Genomic DNA, 20051 nt, shown 5'->3' with positions numbered 1-20051 from the left:
AAAAAAAAAATCATGCAAGAAGAATGTTTCTCTTCTAAACAAGCAGTCAGCAAACTTTTTCTATGAAAGACAAAATAGACAATATTTTTAGCTTTGCAGGCTCTACAATCTTTTTCTGCTCTACCATTCAACTCCAGCTTTGTGGCATTCAGTCAGCCATTGACAAGATGGAAATGAATAGCTGTGGCTGTATTCCAACCAAACTCTATTTACAAAAACAAATCATGGGCTATTTTTCTTGCCCCTGTGATACCAAGTTAGATTGTCGACTACCAGTGGTCAGATGGAACTTCTTTTTCAAGACTTGTTCAATTCCTTTCAACATAGGTAAGAAAGAGTCAAAGAATTCAGTTGTTAATTTAGTCCTCATGACAAATAGGATGGTTTCTCTAAAATGGCTCTTAAGTTACATTCTCTTAAGAAACATCCATTTCATCTGTGTAAATCCAATAGGACCCCCAAAAAAGTATGTTCCAAAATTCAAATGTACTTATATAAACACAGTGTTATGAAATGGTTCCTGGAGCTTTGGCAAGATCCAAGTGTTCACTGTTGCTAAGGAGAGAGGAGATCTCTGATTTTTCTACTTTATAGGTAAGGTGACAGTTAATAATAAAGCTCCCTATTTATCATAGTAACTATCATTTTCTGAGGACCTGAGCAATTGCAGATATATCAATTACCTCCTTTATTTCTCAGAACACTCCAATGGGATAGGTACTGTGATCGGCTCAATTTTAAATAACATAAAAACAAAGTTTAGACAACTTAACTGACTTGTCCACGGCCACAGAGCTAGCAAATGCCCTCAGTTGGATTTGAACCAGGTAGTTGAACCTAGAACATATACAGCAACTAAGCATTACTGCCCCATCCATTGTCTACCAGAAACTATGAACATGTAAGATACTGAGTTAGTTGTAATATTTTCGTTTGTAAGGGAAATAGATGTCTTCAATTTGAATGGATTAACAGGACTAAAACTACAGAGAAAAATATGAATGTGAAAAATGGGGAAAAGTCTCACCACTGCATGGTATGCCTGGAATACCATACAGGATGTCGACCCAGGATAACACAGTACCTCCTCCAAGAAGCACTCTTCTCTTCTTGTGCTTAGCTATTGGGGTAAGTTAGAAAATGTGTCTGTTCTTACTGACCTAAGGCAATTAACCTCTTTTCTTTCCTTTCTACTGGCCTCATTACTGCAGCTTATTCATGATTTCCAAGACTGTCCTTTCTATGTTTCTCAGCTTCTTTTCCTGGCCACTAACTGCTGAGGCTCCACATGGTATTTCATATGTAAGATAACCAAGTCAAATATTTGTTATTTCACACAGAACATTTTTATTGGCATGGTTCTCCTGGAAGGCCACATGGTGACCACTGGCCAGTCTAGAGAGGGCAGTCTTAGACCTTAGCACATTCATTTCTCATCAAACCTACTGTGGCCAGTAAAGCCTGGACACATGGTCATATTTTCTTGGTGGAAACACTTATGCATTGTGAACTTTCACCATTACAAGCTCTTCTGCAATATTGTTCTTTACAGATCATGCTCATTCTTTTGGAATAGTAATACAGAAGGTAATGTGTACATATGTTTTGTTTTTTCTGTTACTCTTATAGGGTAAGATTAGGATAAGCCAGTCATTTTCCAAAAACCTCGAGAATTGAAAGTATGCTGGTTGGTTGTTAGAGATTATACATATATATGCCTTGATCGTATTTCTAGTCATTGTGGAACCTGTTATTTACAGCATCTGGTACAATGTCATCTCTTTCCAGATTTGGGAACATGTTGGAACACAATAAATTATCATATTTTATAACCATGCAACCTAACTTCTAGTTACCATCTTAGCACATCCTTGGACATGACAGCTAATCATATTAAATTTTCCAGGTCACCTCTAATCTTATAACATCTCTCCCTTCTTGTCACAGGATTAGATCAAATATTAATTGAAAAATATTACCACAATATCAACATGATTAGCTACACCAAACCTCTGTGTACATATGGGAAAGTTTACATAAAGTCAGCAGAGCAAATAGACTCCTGAATATGTAAGTCTGTTTTTTCTAAAGTCCACTTCCAACATTCAATTCCAACAGTTAGTGTCTCTACCTTTTCTAATATTGTGAATATCTTTCACTATTAACGTGAGTTCCCCTTAACTTCCTTTTAATGTCATTTCAATACATTTAACATTGAATTTATAGCTCTACATTTTATTTTATCCTGAGAGTGTGTCAACCTCTCTTGGAAAGACGTATATGTTACAAATACTAAATTTCAGTAGAGACTTCGCTTACAGTAGAGTGCTTTTTCTGTCAGTAGTAATCAGAATCAGCTGGAAGCAAAGACTTGCACACTAACCTCTTTCAGAAACTAAAAGAACAAAGTACATGCTGGTTTCCAATACTGGTGGTGATGGAATTTACAAAATCATTTATTTTGTGTACGACAAGAGTTAACCTGTCCTAAAGGTAATATGATTACTTTGTACTATCTTAAAAATAGTCTTACAATATTCATGAGTATTGTGTCAAATGCTGGAAACAGTCACCATATATGAGGTTACAAAAAGGTATAGTATAAAGTGTATGAGCTTTAAACACAGCCAGATCTGAGTTTGAATCATAGGTTCATTACTGTGTGCCCTTGGCCCAGTTACGTATGCTCTCTCAGATTCCAGCTTTTCTTCTGGAAAATGAGGGCAAATAACATCATGTTAACATTTCAACTTTCATATGTTTTTATATTTATCATTTATTCATATATAAAAAGTTTATAACTCAGCTGAATTGAGGAAGCATATGAGCTAGATCAGATACTGCCTATCTCTAGTGTCTTATTGAACATATTACTTACTGAGGAGCAAGTTATAGAACTTGAAGCAAGTTTTGTAAAGTTTTAAAAGATTAGTTTATTTAAATTTTGAGACTTCCTGTTCTAAGTGAGGTTATCCTATAAGATGTTTTCCAATCTCACAGAAGAAATAAACTACCTTCAATCAAATGAAAAATGGAATTCAATATAGATTAAGGAGGCAAATGCTAAGTAAAATAAATTGCTACTAATTCTCAATTGAACCCAAGATTTTCTCTATCCTCTTATCAGTATATTGCAAATTCAGACAACTATGATAACGGTAAAACTCCTTTAATCAATTGTATTTTTATTTTTTTTTAAATTAAATTTCTATTTTAAGTTCAGGGGTACCTATGGTGGTTTGTTATGTAGGTAAACTTGTGTATTGGGGATTTGTTATGTTTTGAACGAGAACTGCAATTCCCTCAATTTTTAAACGTAGGTATTTCATTAGACAGTAAACACAACCTTCGATGGACGTACTCTGGTCAGACACTTCAGTGGTCAATACGTCCAATAAAAAGTTCATTGGGTCTGATGCTGCCATCAATTCTGAAGTTGGCACAAGGACAGAAATGTTTTCAGCGACATGCAAGTTCACTAGTAGCAAGTGTGTGCCCCTGTTTGGTTAATGTTGCCTCTTTCTGTTTATCAAGTTTGCTTAAAAGAAAATAAGAAGCCAAAGACCCAGTGAGAGTCACTGTAGTCAACACATTCTTCTCTCAATTATCTTTAATTCTATTGAGAAATAATCTCCCCAGGGAAAAGAGATAGAAGTCTCAGAACAAGAGAAGTAGATAAATGTCTTCAGGCTTTAGCTACAAACATACTGGTAACCAAGTACACATCAGCCTTTGGGAACCTTGAAAATGGTTTACTCCTCTGGAAGAAGCAGTAACATCAACATCAGACGGAAAAGCTCTCCAGAGAATTTCAGAATGATACTCAATTATTAGAAAATGTTCTAACATCTTTATGAAATGTCCCGTCTCAAGAGATCCATAGAAGAAAAGGGGAGTCAGCACTTCAGGAAATACGAGTGCTCACTCTAAAAAGCACATTTGAGATACCATTATAAATCTTTATACAAAGCAGCTAGATATTCACATTTTGCTTTAACAATAGAAATTAATTGTTAAAAATCAATTTGTTTCAGTATTATAATATGCGATATTTTAAATAATGTTTATTTCATTATTTGAAAACTTTTATAGTATGTCATACAATATCAAGGTAAGTGATTGCTATTCTTCAGTATTTAGAGTGCAGACTAATAAATCACATAATTATAGTGATATAATTATTTTATTACTCTTAATTACATAGAAATTTATCATAATGTGGAGTAAAACCATCAGGCTATAGTTAATGAGCTAGGTAAGGTAGAAAAGAAAAAGTTCAGGTAATTAAACTTTGGAAAAAACGTTGCTTACCATATCTTTCTAGATATTTTTAACAAACTTAAGAGAAAATGGGTATAAAAGAATTCATATGGAGTGGTTTAATCTGAATTACCTGGATAATTGCCCTAAATGATATAGAAAATGCAAGCTTAACTTCAGTTCATTATATCTTAACAATAAAAATGAAATGAAATATAAAAAAGAATTTTTTATAAACACATAACTTTAATCTCTTATTGAAGAATTCTTTCAAAAACAAGCATTTTAGAAAGCACTTAATTTTCCTTTGTTTTCTTTTTTATTAATTCATCTCATAAAAGAAATCCACTTCTCTTGAATAAGAACTATAAATTATATGAATGGTATAATAAGTCTTCTAGGTTCATTTTTCTTAATACTTGCAACAGAAACTATAACATTTAAGTTTTAAGGTCCACACGGATACTACTAAAATATTCAGGGATTTAGTCCTAAATCCTTAAACCAAAAGGGAGCTCAGGAATATTGCTAAAGTAGAAAGCTGCACAAAATCTCAACTCTCATTTGCAAATTTTCTTTCCATCTGATTTAACTTTGAAGGCTTCAGACTCAGATTTTACTATATGATATCAACAAACTACTTCAATCAAAATCAATTTACCTTGGCAAGGCACAATCCTCCAAATAGATTATTTAAAAGGTAAAATGAGAAATTAACTATCTTTTCATGTTCCCTTTTCTTTTCTCTTAATACAAGGCAGAATGAATATGTATCAAAAGAAACTGCCCTGAGATATCATTATCTCCAACGCAGTTTTCACTCTAGGACACTTGCTTATAAACTAAGCTTTTCCTGACACAAATAGTCACTTGCTGCAGTGCAGAATGTCAGTTTAGTCAGTTAGAACTTTCAATGCAGAAATTCAGTGCCATTCAGTCACCCAGATAAAGCAGCACTTACCTTAATTGAAATTTTCTCTGTGAACGAGGTGAGAAATCCGTCAAATCAACCGTGAATGGGGTGGGGAGATCGAAGTTTTCAATCAACACCCTTCAAGTAGCTGCATCCTGTGCTCCTTTTCCGTGTTAGGTTGAGCTCCTCACTGTCTAAGGAGAGAAAAAGATCAGCTGAAATCCTCCGAGGTTCCCAGTGAGTAAATGAGGACTAAGCGATGTTTCTGAACGGGAGATTCTCCGTGAGCGTGCTCCGTTTGGAGGCTCCCTAACTGCTGTGATAGACTCCTGGCAGGTCCCTGGAGCCAGGCGCTAATCATTGACCTGATTAGCAAGAACGCTCCGGGTGCGCAGGCAACACACGCCGAGGGTTGGTGGGTCTCCTGGAAACTGGAAAAGGCACCAAGGCCACTTGGGAATCTTGTCTTTTCCAGCCTAATGGATGAACTACAACTATGATTATAATTTGCAAGGGGATTAGCCGCCGTGCTAGCCATCGCAGGACTTAAACAAATGTGCTCTCTCCTGCTGTTTTTCAAGGTGCCTTCGTGTGAGATATTAGGTACAGTGAAACAATTAATAGACTGATACAGCTGATTGTTACGACAAGCTTAAAGCTGAAAAAATGTTTAAAGCGATGTGATCAAAGAGAAAGCTGCACTTGTCTCTGCTCCTCGCCTGCTACATACTTCAACCTTTGTCGAAGTAAAATGAATTTAAAGGTTTATTACAGCCCTCCAGAGTGCAACTCTCTGAATTTATAAAAAGGAAGTATTCATACTAAATAAGCATATTTGGCAGATTGCTACAGACACAACACTCAAGCCACGCCGTGAACAGAGCCTTGCTCGTGTAGTTTTCCAAACGGCATTTTCAATTAGCATTACACTTGCAAAAAATGTTTGCATTGTACCATTAACCAGAGTAACGTAGGAGAGTACAACATTACATCTAACCGAATCATCTCTTTGATTATCTGTTGGAATACTGATTTATTAAAACAAAAACAAGCAAGCATATGAGAGGATCCAAAATATCAAACAACTTTTTAAACGTAGTTATGTGCCGTTACCAACCTGCTGGTCCCCATCCGTCATCCGCTCTTTCTGCCACTGACCACCTTCTCAGCACTTCCTCATCAAGTTCCTAGTTCCCTGAAGAGATCTAATTCTCTGGAAAAGGTCACATAACTGAATGCCAAATCCCCAAATGGTTAATTTTTGACAGCTCTCACTTTTGCAGGAGAAAATTATGCAAATAACATAAAAAGAACAGATGAAAAAAGTCATTTGCATGTCTTGAGGGTGAGAAAATTCTCATTGCCAGAGAGAAAGCTGACGACTGTCCTCTCACAATGATCCTGAGTGATATGTTCAGCACTTCTGTTTTTTTCCAAGTAGGTCTCACTTGGGACATATGGCGTTCCCTTGATGTGTGTGTGTGCGTGTGTGTGTGCGTGTGTGTGTGTGGGTGCGTGTGCTGGCGTGTGTGAGAGAGGGGAAGAGAGAGAGCTATATCTACATTGTGATATTTATATATATCTCTCTGAGAAAACCCTCAAATTTCAGTAGGCGAATGCACTAAGCATAAATAATAGAGAATCCGTTTGCCTTATACATTCCCAAATATATTTTTAAAGTATCTCATTAAAATACAAGCTCTTGGTGAAACTTTTCGGACAAAGTGAAACTTCAGGGTAACTGAGTTGCTGTTACTAAGGCAGGTATTCATCCTACTCTGAAAACGGAGATGGCCCTGAAGAAGCCCCAGGAGGAGGTGGGGCTGTAACCTCCCATGCAGAGGTCTCTTGCTCCCTCAGCTGGTGGAGGGTGACAGCTGAATGTGAAGAAACCCAGTCAACCACTTCAGGAGAGGGAGTACAATTTTTGCTGCTATTAAGCAGGAAACCCATTATCCAATTTTAGACTGGCATGAGAGTGTTACAGTAGAAAAGAGGCTGCTTAAATCGAAGTAAATGCACCTTGAGCATAAATTGTAAAAATAAGAAAATGTAACTGCTAATTTCTCCTGAGGGGGTCCCAGTTAGTCTTTAACACAGTACTTGTAAATAACAGTGGGGTAGATTCCAGGGCTCTAATGTGTAGTTGGTCATGCAATTAAAGCATTCCGTCTCTCATATTGGCCTAAGTCCCATTCTGAGGATCTTAAATAGTGAACTATTTTAAAAACTTATTAAAACATTAAGACAGTGCTTATTTTTCTGAACCCTGCCAACCCACAATCATCATCACCAACTAAAACAGGTACACACAAAACTTTGTGCCATAGTAGATCGGTGCTATCTGGAAACTCTAACTCCATGAGGTTGCACTGATGACACTTCCAAATAATCAGTCTCTCTTTTCTCATAAAATCCAGGGGTCTTTCAAATCTCTGAATGGTTTCCAAAGAGAGTACGATGACTCTTTAGTAGTTTTTTTTCTTTTTTTTAAACCTATGTTGGAGCACTAATTGATTTTATGTGAAACTACACACATGAAGAACAAAGCAAAATAAGACCATTTTGTTGGAGGAGTGAGGGGAGACTGTAGTCACATGAAAATAACGGGTACTGTCTATGACATGCTTGCTATGAGGCAGGTGACTGGCATGAACTTCAGCTGTAGCTATCCATGAATGCCTTAATCCAATTCGGTTAAGCAGGCATTATAATATTTTATTTTTTTAATTAATTAAGTTAGGGCTCTGAGAAGTTAACCAAATTTACCACAGTTGCATAGCCAGTACAGAATAAATCCCACAACTAAAATTCAGGTTACTGTAACTATAAAGTTAACAAATATTTGGAAGTTCCCAAATGTTAAAACTGATCAAAACCCCTACTTCCAACAGAATGGGCAAATTGCCTAGTTTTTATGACTCACAAACATCATTTTTGCATATTTAAAAACCATTTTATAACTAATAAAGTATTGTATTGCAACAGTTCTGCTATTAAAAGTTATGTATGATTTAGCAGAAAAATAAAATTCACAAAAAAATCTTTAGGCTAAAAAATAGATTCAATCCAGAGCTTCCAAATAAATAATTCCATTAGCACAAATTACTCAATTTCAAATTTTTAAAAATCCCTTCTGCAATTCATTTGCTCTCCCACTTAAATACAATAATGATTGCTTTTTAAAACAAGAAAATAGCTCCACTCTAAGTATATGAATGTCTCAAGAATATTCACAAAAATATATTAGGCCAAAATTATGATGATTTTTACTATCCTAGTTCTCCAAGTGGCATAATGTAATAGCAAAACTCAAATGTACTATGGAGCTAAAAAGTTTATCTCTGGTTTGTTCATGCTTTGTCTACAGGTTTCTTAAAAGTCATGTGAATCCCATCATTTCATATGGTTCTTTGAAATTCTCAGACGCATCCATAACTTTACAGAGAAGCATTGTGACCAGTCTTTTAAGATGTTTAATAAACGTTCCATCTAAAAATAAATGATGATAACACAAACTAATGCAACATTTAAACTTTGCCAAGAACTTATTCTCTCATTTGATTCTTATGGGAATCCTGTGAAATAGGTTACTCTCAGTATTTTTCTCATATTTTAGTGATGAGAAATAAAAAGAGTAAGTGATTATCCTTTGGTGTTCGATAGTGGAAAACCTAATGTCTTCCTTTTCAGATAAGTCCTATTGCTCCCCACTACGTCGAACAAATATGTTTATCTGAGTCATCTTGTTGGCAAAAAGGATCTTAAGTGGATATATAAACAGAAGTCACTCTTTCTTCATTTACTTAGGTTTGTCCCAAACAGTGTAAATTGTGATTGTGATTTACTGAAGAAAAAACGCCTCTGAGCTGAGAGGGAACTTGTGATTTATATATACTGGAATAACAACCCTTAGATTTCCTACAGACTTTTCCTGATCTTGGCTATTATTATTTAAATTTGGGATATATGAAGATATTTTCCAAATATTAGTCTTATGATTCTTACACAAATAGAATCTTGCTTCTGTATACAAATGTAGATTCAGCTGTTACCTCCCTACCACTGTTTGTGGTGGTTTATCAGAACAGATCTTGAAAAATTACCATTATTTAAAATATATATAAATATATATACATAAATAAGCCACCTAACTAATAACAAATTGATCTTGCAGCAGCAGCATCAAGCTAATACTATCACACAGAGGTTTGCTGAATGCTAACAGATTCTCATGTATTATACATATTTCTGCTTATGTCTAAATCATGGAGGCTGAATGACTAAATTCACCAGCCTTCAACAGAAAATTTTATTTTTGATTCCAGTTTCACGCACATATACTCACGAGTTTAAAATATGATGAAATTTTAGAAAAAAGAAAGCTAAACTGGATATCAAAAAACTTAGACCATAGTCAAAATTCTAGCAGTAAGTAGCTTTCTAACCCAAAGACATTTAAAAAGCTTTTATTTAATAATTTCATTGGAAAATTTGAGGAAATTAAACTACATTATCTCTAGGATTTCAGTCAGTTATGAAAATATATTATCTATTTGACTAATAATTTGTGATGTTATTTCTACCTAATTCAGAAATGATCAAGCAATTAAGAAGGAATTATTGTCTGCAAATACATGTTTTCTCCCTTCTCACACCCTTCAGTGTCCCAAACAATTTATTTTGTACTATAAATAACATTATAACAAGGATGTGTTGATTTCATAGTTCAAGTAACTAAAAAATCAGCCAGAAGTTATTGATTTGAAATTGTACATGGAGTAGATTAAAAAAAAAAAATTGCTAAGGTCAGGAATATCCTTTAAATGTTTTAAAATAATTGTAACGTGTTTCTTTAAAAGGTCATGGCTGTTTTATTGCAACTAGAATGGATGTTAGCCATCCTCTTTATTGTCCTGATCGGTAAAATTAAAATAAAGGTAATTTAATTAAAATGATTGAGAGTTATCTTAAAAGTGGAGAGCATAAAGAATGGACATATAATATTAATATATTTTGTGTTTTTAAAAGCACATTTCCAATTTCGTAGGCAATTATTTTAAAATAACAAAAAAGCACAGTGCATAATTAAAAGAAAAGAAATGGCTTTTGTAGACATAATTGCTTTGCATTTTAGACCTTTCTTACTAGCTCTAATTTACTCTGTTTTGTGTCTTTCAGGTATGACTATGAAATTCAAGTAAAATTAAATAAATAAGATGTAAAATTTTAAGAATATTAAACTCAATTTCTATTAAATTCACTAAAAGACACTAAAAATTAGTAATGACTAGAATTATGCATATAAATCCCAAACCAAACACATTTTTAGCAATGATTTTAAAATGTCATTAAACAAATGGACATATAAAATAATATTAATGAATAATATTGCTCAATGGAAAAAAATGTTTATTTCCTTATTGAGTAGATAGGTTTACCCTTTTGGAGAGTCAGAAAGGCAGTGGTAGGGTAGAGTGGAATGTGGAAAGATCTGGAAGCACTAATGGGAGAACTAGTATCAGATGAATTTCCTGTTCACTAAAAAAATTTTGGATGATGAAAATTCTCATTTAGATTTTCTTATTAATAACTATTTAGCTATATATTTAATTATTTAACAAGTTATTTCTACACTAAATACCTATTAGAATAGTTAAAATCAAAAAGAAAAAAAAACTCTCATTACGTCAAGTGTCGACAATGATGTGAAAAACCTATAACCCTCATACACTGTTCATGGGAATATAAAAGGATGCAATCACTCTAAAATACATTGTGGTAGTTTTTCAAAAAGTTAAACGTATGCCTATCATGTGATGCAGCCATCTCATTCTGAAGTATTCACTCCGAAGAAAAAGAAACATATTTCCATTCAAACAATTAGACACAAATGACTGCTTAGTCACAATGGCTCCAAACTGGGGAAAGAAATGTCCATCAACAGGTGAGTGAATGAACTGGTACATTCATAGAATGGAATACTTCTTGGCAATCAAAAGTAGCCAACTAGTAGTGCACTCAACAACTGGACCACAAAATGGTTATGCTGATATAAAACAAGCCAAAAACAAATACATTACTAATATATAATTACTTTTCTGTAGAATTTAAAAATATGGGAATTTATCTGTAATGACAGAAAACAGGTAAGTGCTTCGAGGTGAATGAAGTTGGAATTAGAAATTGCAGAGGTCACAAGAAAATCCTTGGGACAATGGAAATGTTCAGTATCTTGATTATGATGGTGGCTTCACAGGTGTATATATGTGTCAAAACCCATCTAATTTGCACTTTAAATATGTGCAGTTCATTGTATTTAAATTATGCCTCAATAAAGTTGCACCAAACCCTCCCATCTTCCTCATTTCTTAAAAAAAAAAAAAAAAACAGAATCACAACTAAATTGTTAATAACATATTATATTCATAATAACAATCTATATGCCTTAAATTCTGATTTCTATTTTCTAAAAAAAACACATTGCAGATGGAATAAAATTACCTACTTTATATTTCTAACAGTTTCTTAAATTGTATAGAGCATTTCCCATTCAATCATATTTTAAGACAACTTTAAACTTAATGTCCTAGTATCTATCCAGATAATAGTTCAGTAAAATTTTATATAGGGAAATAAAGTGCCATTTCAAATCAAACAATGATGGCTGTGAAATGCTTAATTACTTTTTGACACACATATATCACTGTCCATTTGTTCTTAACTTCTCCATAATGTGTATGGAAATACTACTCTAGCCTATCTTCAGCATCTATGACACTGCAGGTGACAGTAAATTATGAAAAATTATGGGGCTTTCTCAACCTCTAAATGCATTTGACAGGCATTAAGATGAAAATACCTTCTATAACATCATAAAGATCATATTGTTACAGAGTGGCTCTAAACGGATCTTCCTCTTCTTATTATGTACTTATTTATGAAATTGAACTTTTTCTTTGGATTTCACGGTGACTCTATTAACCTCTGAATACCATGCTTCATTCTCCTCTCAGTTATACTGACTGTAATACCCAGTTTCCTCTCATGTCAACTTGCTTTTTTCCACTCTCTGCAAAAGTCAATAATTTGCTGCCACATCATAAGGAATAGGTGACTGCTATCTGCCTTGCTGATTTTATTTCCCTTATTAAAATAATTTAAACTCTCTGCAGTAATACAGGGTTTTAACATACACCAGACTGTTGGTGAGCAGTGTGAAATAACACCTTTACTACCTTATGTACATCAAATGTATAGATTCCAGTTTTTGTAATAATGGTAAAATAATGGTAAAAATATCAGAGATTTGGGTAGTTCACTGTCTAGGATTGCAACAACACACCAACAAAGGTCTTCTATGAGTCCTTGGGCTAGATGCTTCACATTTGCTTGAGTTTTCTCAGATGAAAAAAGGTGATAAAATAGTATGAAATGAATTAGTGCAGATGGAGTAGTAAGATTAAATGAGATAGTGGATACACAACACTAAGAAGGTAACTCACAAATGAGCTACCAGCTATAATTATACCAGCTATAATTTTTAGTTAAAATGGACAATATATAAACTATGTTTACCCCCAAATAAAACTTTATTTTAATTGTAATGATTATGTCCAATTGGATGCAGGCTTACCATATATCACCATTGTTTATATCATGAATCCATGAGGATGTTTCTACTGAAAATGTAAAAAATGATACTATATGTTTTTAGAAGGAATGTTAAAAATATAATAACAAAGTGCTGATGGACATATATAGTGCTATATCTCAGGAGAGCAACATTGACATTTGTAATACAATGGCAAGTGTTTATGCATGCATATGTGTGTGTGCATGTACATAAATTGCATAAATTGGGTGATTCTACAGTGTTATTGAGAAAATATTGTGCATTGCATCATTGTTAATAATAGTGAGAAACTGAAAACACTAATGCATTTTATTGATTAGACGTAAGTATGAAAGTCCCATAAACCAATGCATCCATCAACATATTTTAGAAATAAATTTTTGACATATAAAAGTTTTCACATTATTTTTATAAAAAAAGGAGATTACATCCCAACATAAGCCTGTTTGTAATACACATTTTTAAAGGAACATTATTCATCGTGAGAAACTAAATTTTTTTTTTCTTGATTGGCATTATCATTTTGGTGGTTGAGTCATCATTTCTTCCTTATTTATAAGAAGTGTAAGCTTGGGAAAATGAATAGAAGGGATAATCTTTCTTTAATTTATCTCTTCTAATTCCAGTGCCTTTCTGCTTTGTATATATGTTTATATATATGAAAGAAGAGGAGGATAAAATGTAGATAACTACGTAAAATTCAGGTTTAAATATTGTAAATTAAAAAGATACATGACTTCATTCAAAGTGGGTACTGATTCTCTCACAGATGAATTTCAAATGTCATTGGTGGTTGCATGAACAGAAATAGTACAGTACCAATGCCTTAGGGCTGACCAGCGATATGAGCTGTATTCTCATTCCCACTTCATCCTTTCAATCAAAGACGGGTACAGACCAAGAAAACTGATTGCAATCCCAGAGAGAAACAGGACATCTACTGTATAGAATTATGGCTCTAGAAGACACCTTAGTCAAATATATATATATACACACGCACACACACACACACATATATGTGTATATATACATACATGTAATACATACATGTATGTATGTATATATAATATATACATACACATATATACATGTATACATAGTGCATATATAATATATACACACACACACACACACATATACACATATTTTACTGCTGGGCAAAATGCCTCCCATGCTTTTGTATGATCTGCTTTTTACTGTTCAATGTATTTAGAGGGTCTTTGTATTAAAGGGATTGAATCTGGCATTCACGTTGGGCTTTGGAGTAGAAATAGACAAAAGGATTATTTTATTTTGTTTAGCTTTTAATCTGTGTATTCAAAATTTTACTACAAAATTTCAAATACAAAAACTAGAGGAAACAGTATTAATAGACACGTACGTTCTCGTCACCCAACTTCATCATTTAGCTATTCTTGGCCAGTTGTGGTTCGTCTATATTCTCTCACTTTGTCCACTGACCTTCCCTTAGATAATTTTGAAGCAGGTCCTAGACATTGTATTATTCTATCTGTAAATGTGTCAGTGTTGTATAAATGATAAAGATAAAAACTGATTTCTTTCTTCTTTTACGAAACATATCCACAATATCTTTATCACATGATGTTTTATTTTGCTTTGACCCTAAGTGACCTAATGGCATGTACCTTGAGAATTTAGTCTTGTAGAATCTACTAGATTTATGAACTTGGGCTGCTTTCACGCTCCCGCTAGTAATATAAAATGTTGATATTATTTTATTGCAGACTTCACAAAGAGGTTAGCTGGCCAATAACATCTTAAATTGATTCCAGCAGCTGCTACCCCCATCCCCCATGTCCTATTGATGGTGGTCAAGAACAACATCTAAAGATATATTATTTATTGTAAAGCTTTAATAATTGATATGTCACTCATTTGATCAAAAGAAACTTCAATAGTCCCCAGTTGCTTATTGGATAAAAATGTAAATTTCTTGTGTATAATTCAAAATTCTCCTTGATCTGCCTGTAAAGTGATTTCCTACAATTTCAAAGATGAAAGCTGGTCTTTTTACTTTAATTGTTATCAGAATATAATTTTTCAGTCTCTCAGTTTTTATTCTTGAGGCTTGCCTGACTTCTTCCCAAACTCCAACATGTGTTTAAGTACAGGGACCTATACTATTTGATGGCTCTAACAATGTTTAATGTGTAAGTACTGGATATAAAATAGTCACTTAGTAAATATTAGCTGAGTAAATGGTATAGTGCCCTATTGAATAAAGTATTGGCTTTCTATAAATGACAGGTGTTTCTCTGCTTCATCATTTTACTATTCTGTTTAAAAGCAGCACAGAAAAAAAAAAATCTTTGGGGAATTGGATTTCCAGATGCTTCTGCTCTGCTTAGGAATATGAAAAGCGATCACAATTTACCACACCAGAACTATTTTCATTTAGTAAAATTCTCTCAAAGGAGCTACAAAGCAAGGACCATTTATCTTTATCTCATGGAATTATGTTTCTTCTCTAAAGGCCAAGAATTAGGTTCTTGATTTCTGGCAGAAAACACTAGTCAGTTTGAGGTGCCTTTTGATGTTGCCGTATTTTATAATGACAAGCCAACTTTTCAATTTAATTGAATGCTTTTCAATCTCACTGAATTTGTACTCTTCCTCACTTAATGAGATTTTTTTTGTTTTCTAAAATTGTTACTTTTTTACACATTCTAAACTCTGTTATGGATATGAAAATATCAAAATCATATATTTTTAATAAACATTTCTCGACAAAATTAATATTTCATAATTTACATATTCATTTATAATTAAAGCATATAATTTATTATATTAATGACAGGACAAACATACTTTCAGTTTGTTGTAGGATGATGGATTGTGGTAAAACTAATTTGCTATACTCTGCTTTTACTAGCTTTAAGAAAAAAATAGATAATTAAGGAACTCACTGTAAAGCAAGATGAGTTAGTAATAATTTAAATGCATAAAAATTCCAGTAAGAACAAGAGTAACCCTTTGTAACTAATATGAAGTAGTTCTAATTATTCAAGAATTATTACAGTGCAAACTTTTGTTTCATCTCCAATATTTATATTTAATATGAATATTTTTTTTCTGATGAACATGGATTACTTTTTTTTTTTTTTTTTTTTTGAGACAGAGTCTTGCTCTGTCGCCCAGGCTGGAGTGCAGTGGCCGGATCTCAGCTCACTGCAAGCTCTGCCTCCCGGGTTTACGCCATTCTCCTGCCTCGGCCTCCCGAGTAGCTGGGACTACAGGCGCCCGCCACCTCGCCCGGCTAGTTTTTTTGTATTTTTTAGTAGAGACGGGGTTTCACCGTGTTCGCCAGGATGGTCTCGATCTCCTGACCTTGTGATCCGCCCGCCTCGGCCTCCCAAAGTGCTGGGATTACAGGCTTGAGCCACCGCGCCCGGCCATGGATTGCTTTTAAAGGAGCAACTTGAGAGAAAAATTCAAGCTGTTCTGAATTGAAGGTTGACATATCATTATATGGATGTCTTAGCTAAGGTTCTCTATAAAGACTGCCCTCAGAATCATCTACTTAGTTCAGTGTATTTTGGAAGAGTTAGGGAAATAGGCTGCTTCGAAGCAACAGATGTGTTAAAGTGCTGATGTTCTGGGGATTCATCCTTAATGCTAGGCAGGTCTGCAGTTTGGTAGCAAGCATGAATGACTCAGGGACACAAATGAATCCTGAAGCTGGCTGAAGTCAAGGAGTCTGTTAAGTTGCTCTATAATGAGAGGTGGCATAATCTCTTGGGCATATAGAAGACATCAAGAAGAATCAGGTTGATCACACCCTAAGAAAAAGATGTGTTTGATTTAGTCTAAAAGGGTCAACCTTATCAGGAATTTTTGCTGGTTTGGTTCGCAGATGATACAAGCCTAGGAAGGGGCTGAACCATTAAGTCACTGACCTAATCGATGATGGGAACGTCTGGTAAAAATATTTTACGGTTAAGTTGTACATTAGACACCCCCACTGTTGCTGTTACACAAGTGAGATTTACAAAATGCATACAGGATTTGGGGCATTCTTATGACAGGAGATCAGTTCTAATCTAGAGGAAGATTGGTCCACCTAAGCCTCCATGCAGTTGCTCCTCAGAATTCTCAGAATATTGGGGAGCACATTAAGCCAGAAGATGGCAGCCTCATTAGTGTAGGAGAGGATTGTGAAAAGCTGCTGTACCTATGATAGCTGGGCCGAGAGACAACATCCTGGTGATAAACAACATGGTGCCCAACGAATAGAGCATGGTCAGGGTTGAGTATTATCAAGGCAATTGAGCCACAAAGAAGGTTAATCCCATAAGAAAGCCATTCTAGAAGAAACCAGGCATTGTCAGAAAATGTATCACTGTCACTGAGCAATAGAGGCAGATTTCCAGAAGAGAGGCAGGTAGGAAATAATTGGGGACACAGGGATCCTGCCAACAGTTACTTAGCAGAGCCTCAATTCTTGCACACCAGTGAGTAATAGAAAGTTTTCTAGGTAGAGTAATCTTAATTATCTTAGGGCAATTTTCCTTAAATTAAGTGTTAGGGAGTGGTTTATCTGGAACAGAAGACCAGCAATTCCTCTAGATCCTGCTCTTTGAAGTCAAGTCGTACAGGTACTCATTCCATAATATGTTCTTTTTATACTGTTATGTACTTTTCAAAGAGATTTTGCACAAATTATTTCCTTTGAGAATGGAAGTAGTACTTAAGGTGAGAAAAATCATATTATGTCCATTTTATTGACAAAGAAATTGAGGCTAACATAAATTATGATATGAACAAACACAAATTCTGACATCAGGCAGAAAAGAAGCAGGTGCATCCTTCATGAGGTCACTTGGGTCATAATTTTAAAAATGATAAACGGATCCCCCGTTGTTCTGTTCTTTTGTTACAGATGTTGAGAAACTTTAGTCTTAAAGGATGAGGTAAAAATGTTTTAGAATTTGAGGCAAAAAGGCAGATTTGAGGATACTATGTATGTACTTATCTAGTTTTTAAAAATGTAACTATTAAAATATGTAACATCTTTGTGAGTCATACAAAAACAGGCAAACGGTCGTATTTGACCCGTGGGCCACAATTTATCAACTCTGAACTATAGCAGTACTGACTTGAGTCAGTTGTCTGCAATATCAATTTAATTTAACAGTGATTAGTTGAATAGTACATTTCTTTTGCTCAATTAAATTGCATTTTGTGTATAAAAAACTTGCATAAGTTTTGATTTACACATAAAAAGTAGTATAACAAAGCATAAATATTTTATGTATAAAATATTATATTATATATTATATAATAGTATAAAATATTTTCCCAAAAGTGTATCTCTAAACTTTATATATATTAATGTATTTATTTCAGTTAAATACCTGTCAAATGCAAACCCTTTCAAAAAGAACTTTATCATGACTCACAGTAAAATTGATTTATATTTAAGCATTTTTTTCTCCATAGCTAAAATTTGTGGGTTGAAATAATGCCATAATATATCTTATAGTTTTTCCAAAAATCGACCAAGGCCACTCAGATAACTGAAATCTTTACCATAATGATTCGGTTGCACCCTCTGTCTGTGATATTCCCAGACAATGATGACTTTGTGACAATTTTAGTGATTATATTTTCTTAGAATGATGTAGAAAGGATGTTAAGATTATAAATATACATTAGCATAGCTCATTAACATGTGTTTTCCTCAGAAAGAATTGGACCTAAGCATGTAAGCTTTGGAAAAATGTTTTGTATTCAAATATATAGGGAAATAAGTCATTTTGTGCTTCCCAATTTTCCAGGCTTTCATAGTCTCCCTGGATAAATGATGAATTGAAGACAATGTCAGCAATTATTGCTAATACAACTGAAATGACATTAAAAATCACAAAAATGTTTAGAACTTTGCCACAAGCTTTGAATATTTTTTATTTTGAAATTTTTAAGACAATCCTACTGTTTTTCAGAGAAAAGTTTATTGATGAAACATTTTTGTAGATAAATGGATAACCTTTTCTTTCTTCTCTTATTTGAACTCTTCCAAATTACCTAGGGAAAAGAAAGTGTCAATTTGTCATGTTTTGGTTATGATATGTGAATTGCAGTGATCTTTGGGAAGGCTTGAATTTAGGGTCCATATGAAAAACAACAGATTCACCCTAAGAATCAGGCCAACCATAAAAGTTTGCCAAATTAATAGGCATTACCTGTCCATATCATAGCACATTCGAGGTCTTTTTTCTGAATGTCGGTGAATACCGCATTAACTAGAAAGAATAGGCAAGAATGTAACACCTTGTGTTTGACCTGAAACTACTTTACTTCCCTGATTCTCAATACCAATAAATAGCTCTAGATGAAGTATGTGTTGACTTTGGATTGACAGCAATGTTAAAATGAGGTTATAAAATACGTAGGGATAATGTCACTTGTGCTATTAGTGTCTAACCACTTTGCTCTTCAAATGAAAATATGTAAATGAATGATCATTTCTAAAATATCGTGACAGTGGGGTCATCTGCAATGCTACCAAGAACTTGCTTATATTCCATCTGGATGTATCTAACACTTGAACATACCTAATTGATTAATCAATCAATGGAAAAAAAGGAAGTGCTGGCTTTGATAGACTGTGATATATTGACACTAGAAAGAAAGGAAATTCTTTTGTTTGTTGATTCAAAAAACCAAATTGGCTGGGCATGGTGGTTCATGCCTGTCATCCCAGCACTTTGGGAGGCCCAGGTAGGTGAATCACCTGAGGTCATGAGTTCAAGACCAGCCTGGCCAACATGGTGAAACCCTGTCTCTACTAAAAATATGAAATTTAGCTGGGCATAGTGGCACACACTTGTAGTCCCAACTACTTAGGAGGCTGAAGCAGGAGGATAGCTTAAACCCAGGAGGCGGAGGTTGCAGTGAGCCAAGATTGTGCCACTGCACTCCAGCATGGGAGAGAGAATGAAATTCCATCTCAAAACAACAACAACAACAACAACAACAACAACAAACTGGTCATGATTGTTTATGGGTCAACTGGGCTACCTAGAGTCCCAAGCTATGTAATCAAATATTAATCTAGATTTTGCTGTGAAAGTGTTCTACAGATGTGATTGAAGTCTATAATGAGTTAGCTATACATAAAGAAGATTATCCTAGATAAATAGGTGGGCTCAATTCAATCAGTTGAAAGGCTTTAAGAGCAGAGCTGAGGCTTCCTTGAATAAAAAGAAATTCTGCCTGGAG

The 20051-nt window shown here is 34.2% G+C and overlaps 1 protein-coding gene across 2 annotated transcripts in view; it reads right to left on the bottom strand.

Annotated features, from left to right (window-relative positions):
* The window catches only part of CDH12 (cadherin 12, type 2 (N-cadherin 2)), an 831087-nt gene that overhangs the window by 496485 nt on the left and 314551 nt on the right, over nucleotides 1-20051 (bottom strand). The window contains exons 1-2 of one of the 2 annotated variants that reach the window (XM_011999874.1): nucleotides 6291-6861; nucleotides 5222-5363 (exon numbers count right to left, since the gene is read on the bottom strand). The gene's annotated coding sequence lies outside the window, so the exon portion shown is untranslated. Of the gene's footprint in view, nucleotides 1-5221; nucleotides 5368-6290; nucleotides 6862-20051 lie in introns of those variants that run through there. The other variant, XM_011999873.1, reaches the window with a different exon arrangement.

Source organism: Mandrillus leucophaeus, unplaced genomic scaffold, assembly GCF_000951045.1.
Source record: "Mandrillus leucophaeus isolate KB7577 unplaced genomic scaffold, Mleu.le_1.0 Scaffold606, whole genome shotgun sequence".
NCBI lineage: Eukaryota > Metazoa > Chordata > Mammalia > Primates > Cercopithecidae > Mandrillus > Mandrillus leucophaeus.
The sequence above is the reverse complement of the archived record's forward strand: the minus strand, read 5'-3'. Positions and strand labels throughout refer to the sequence as shown.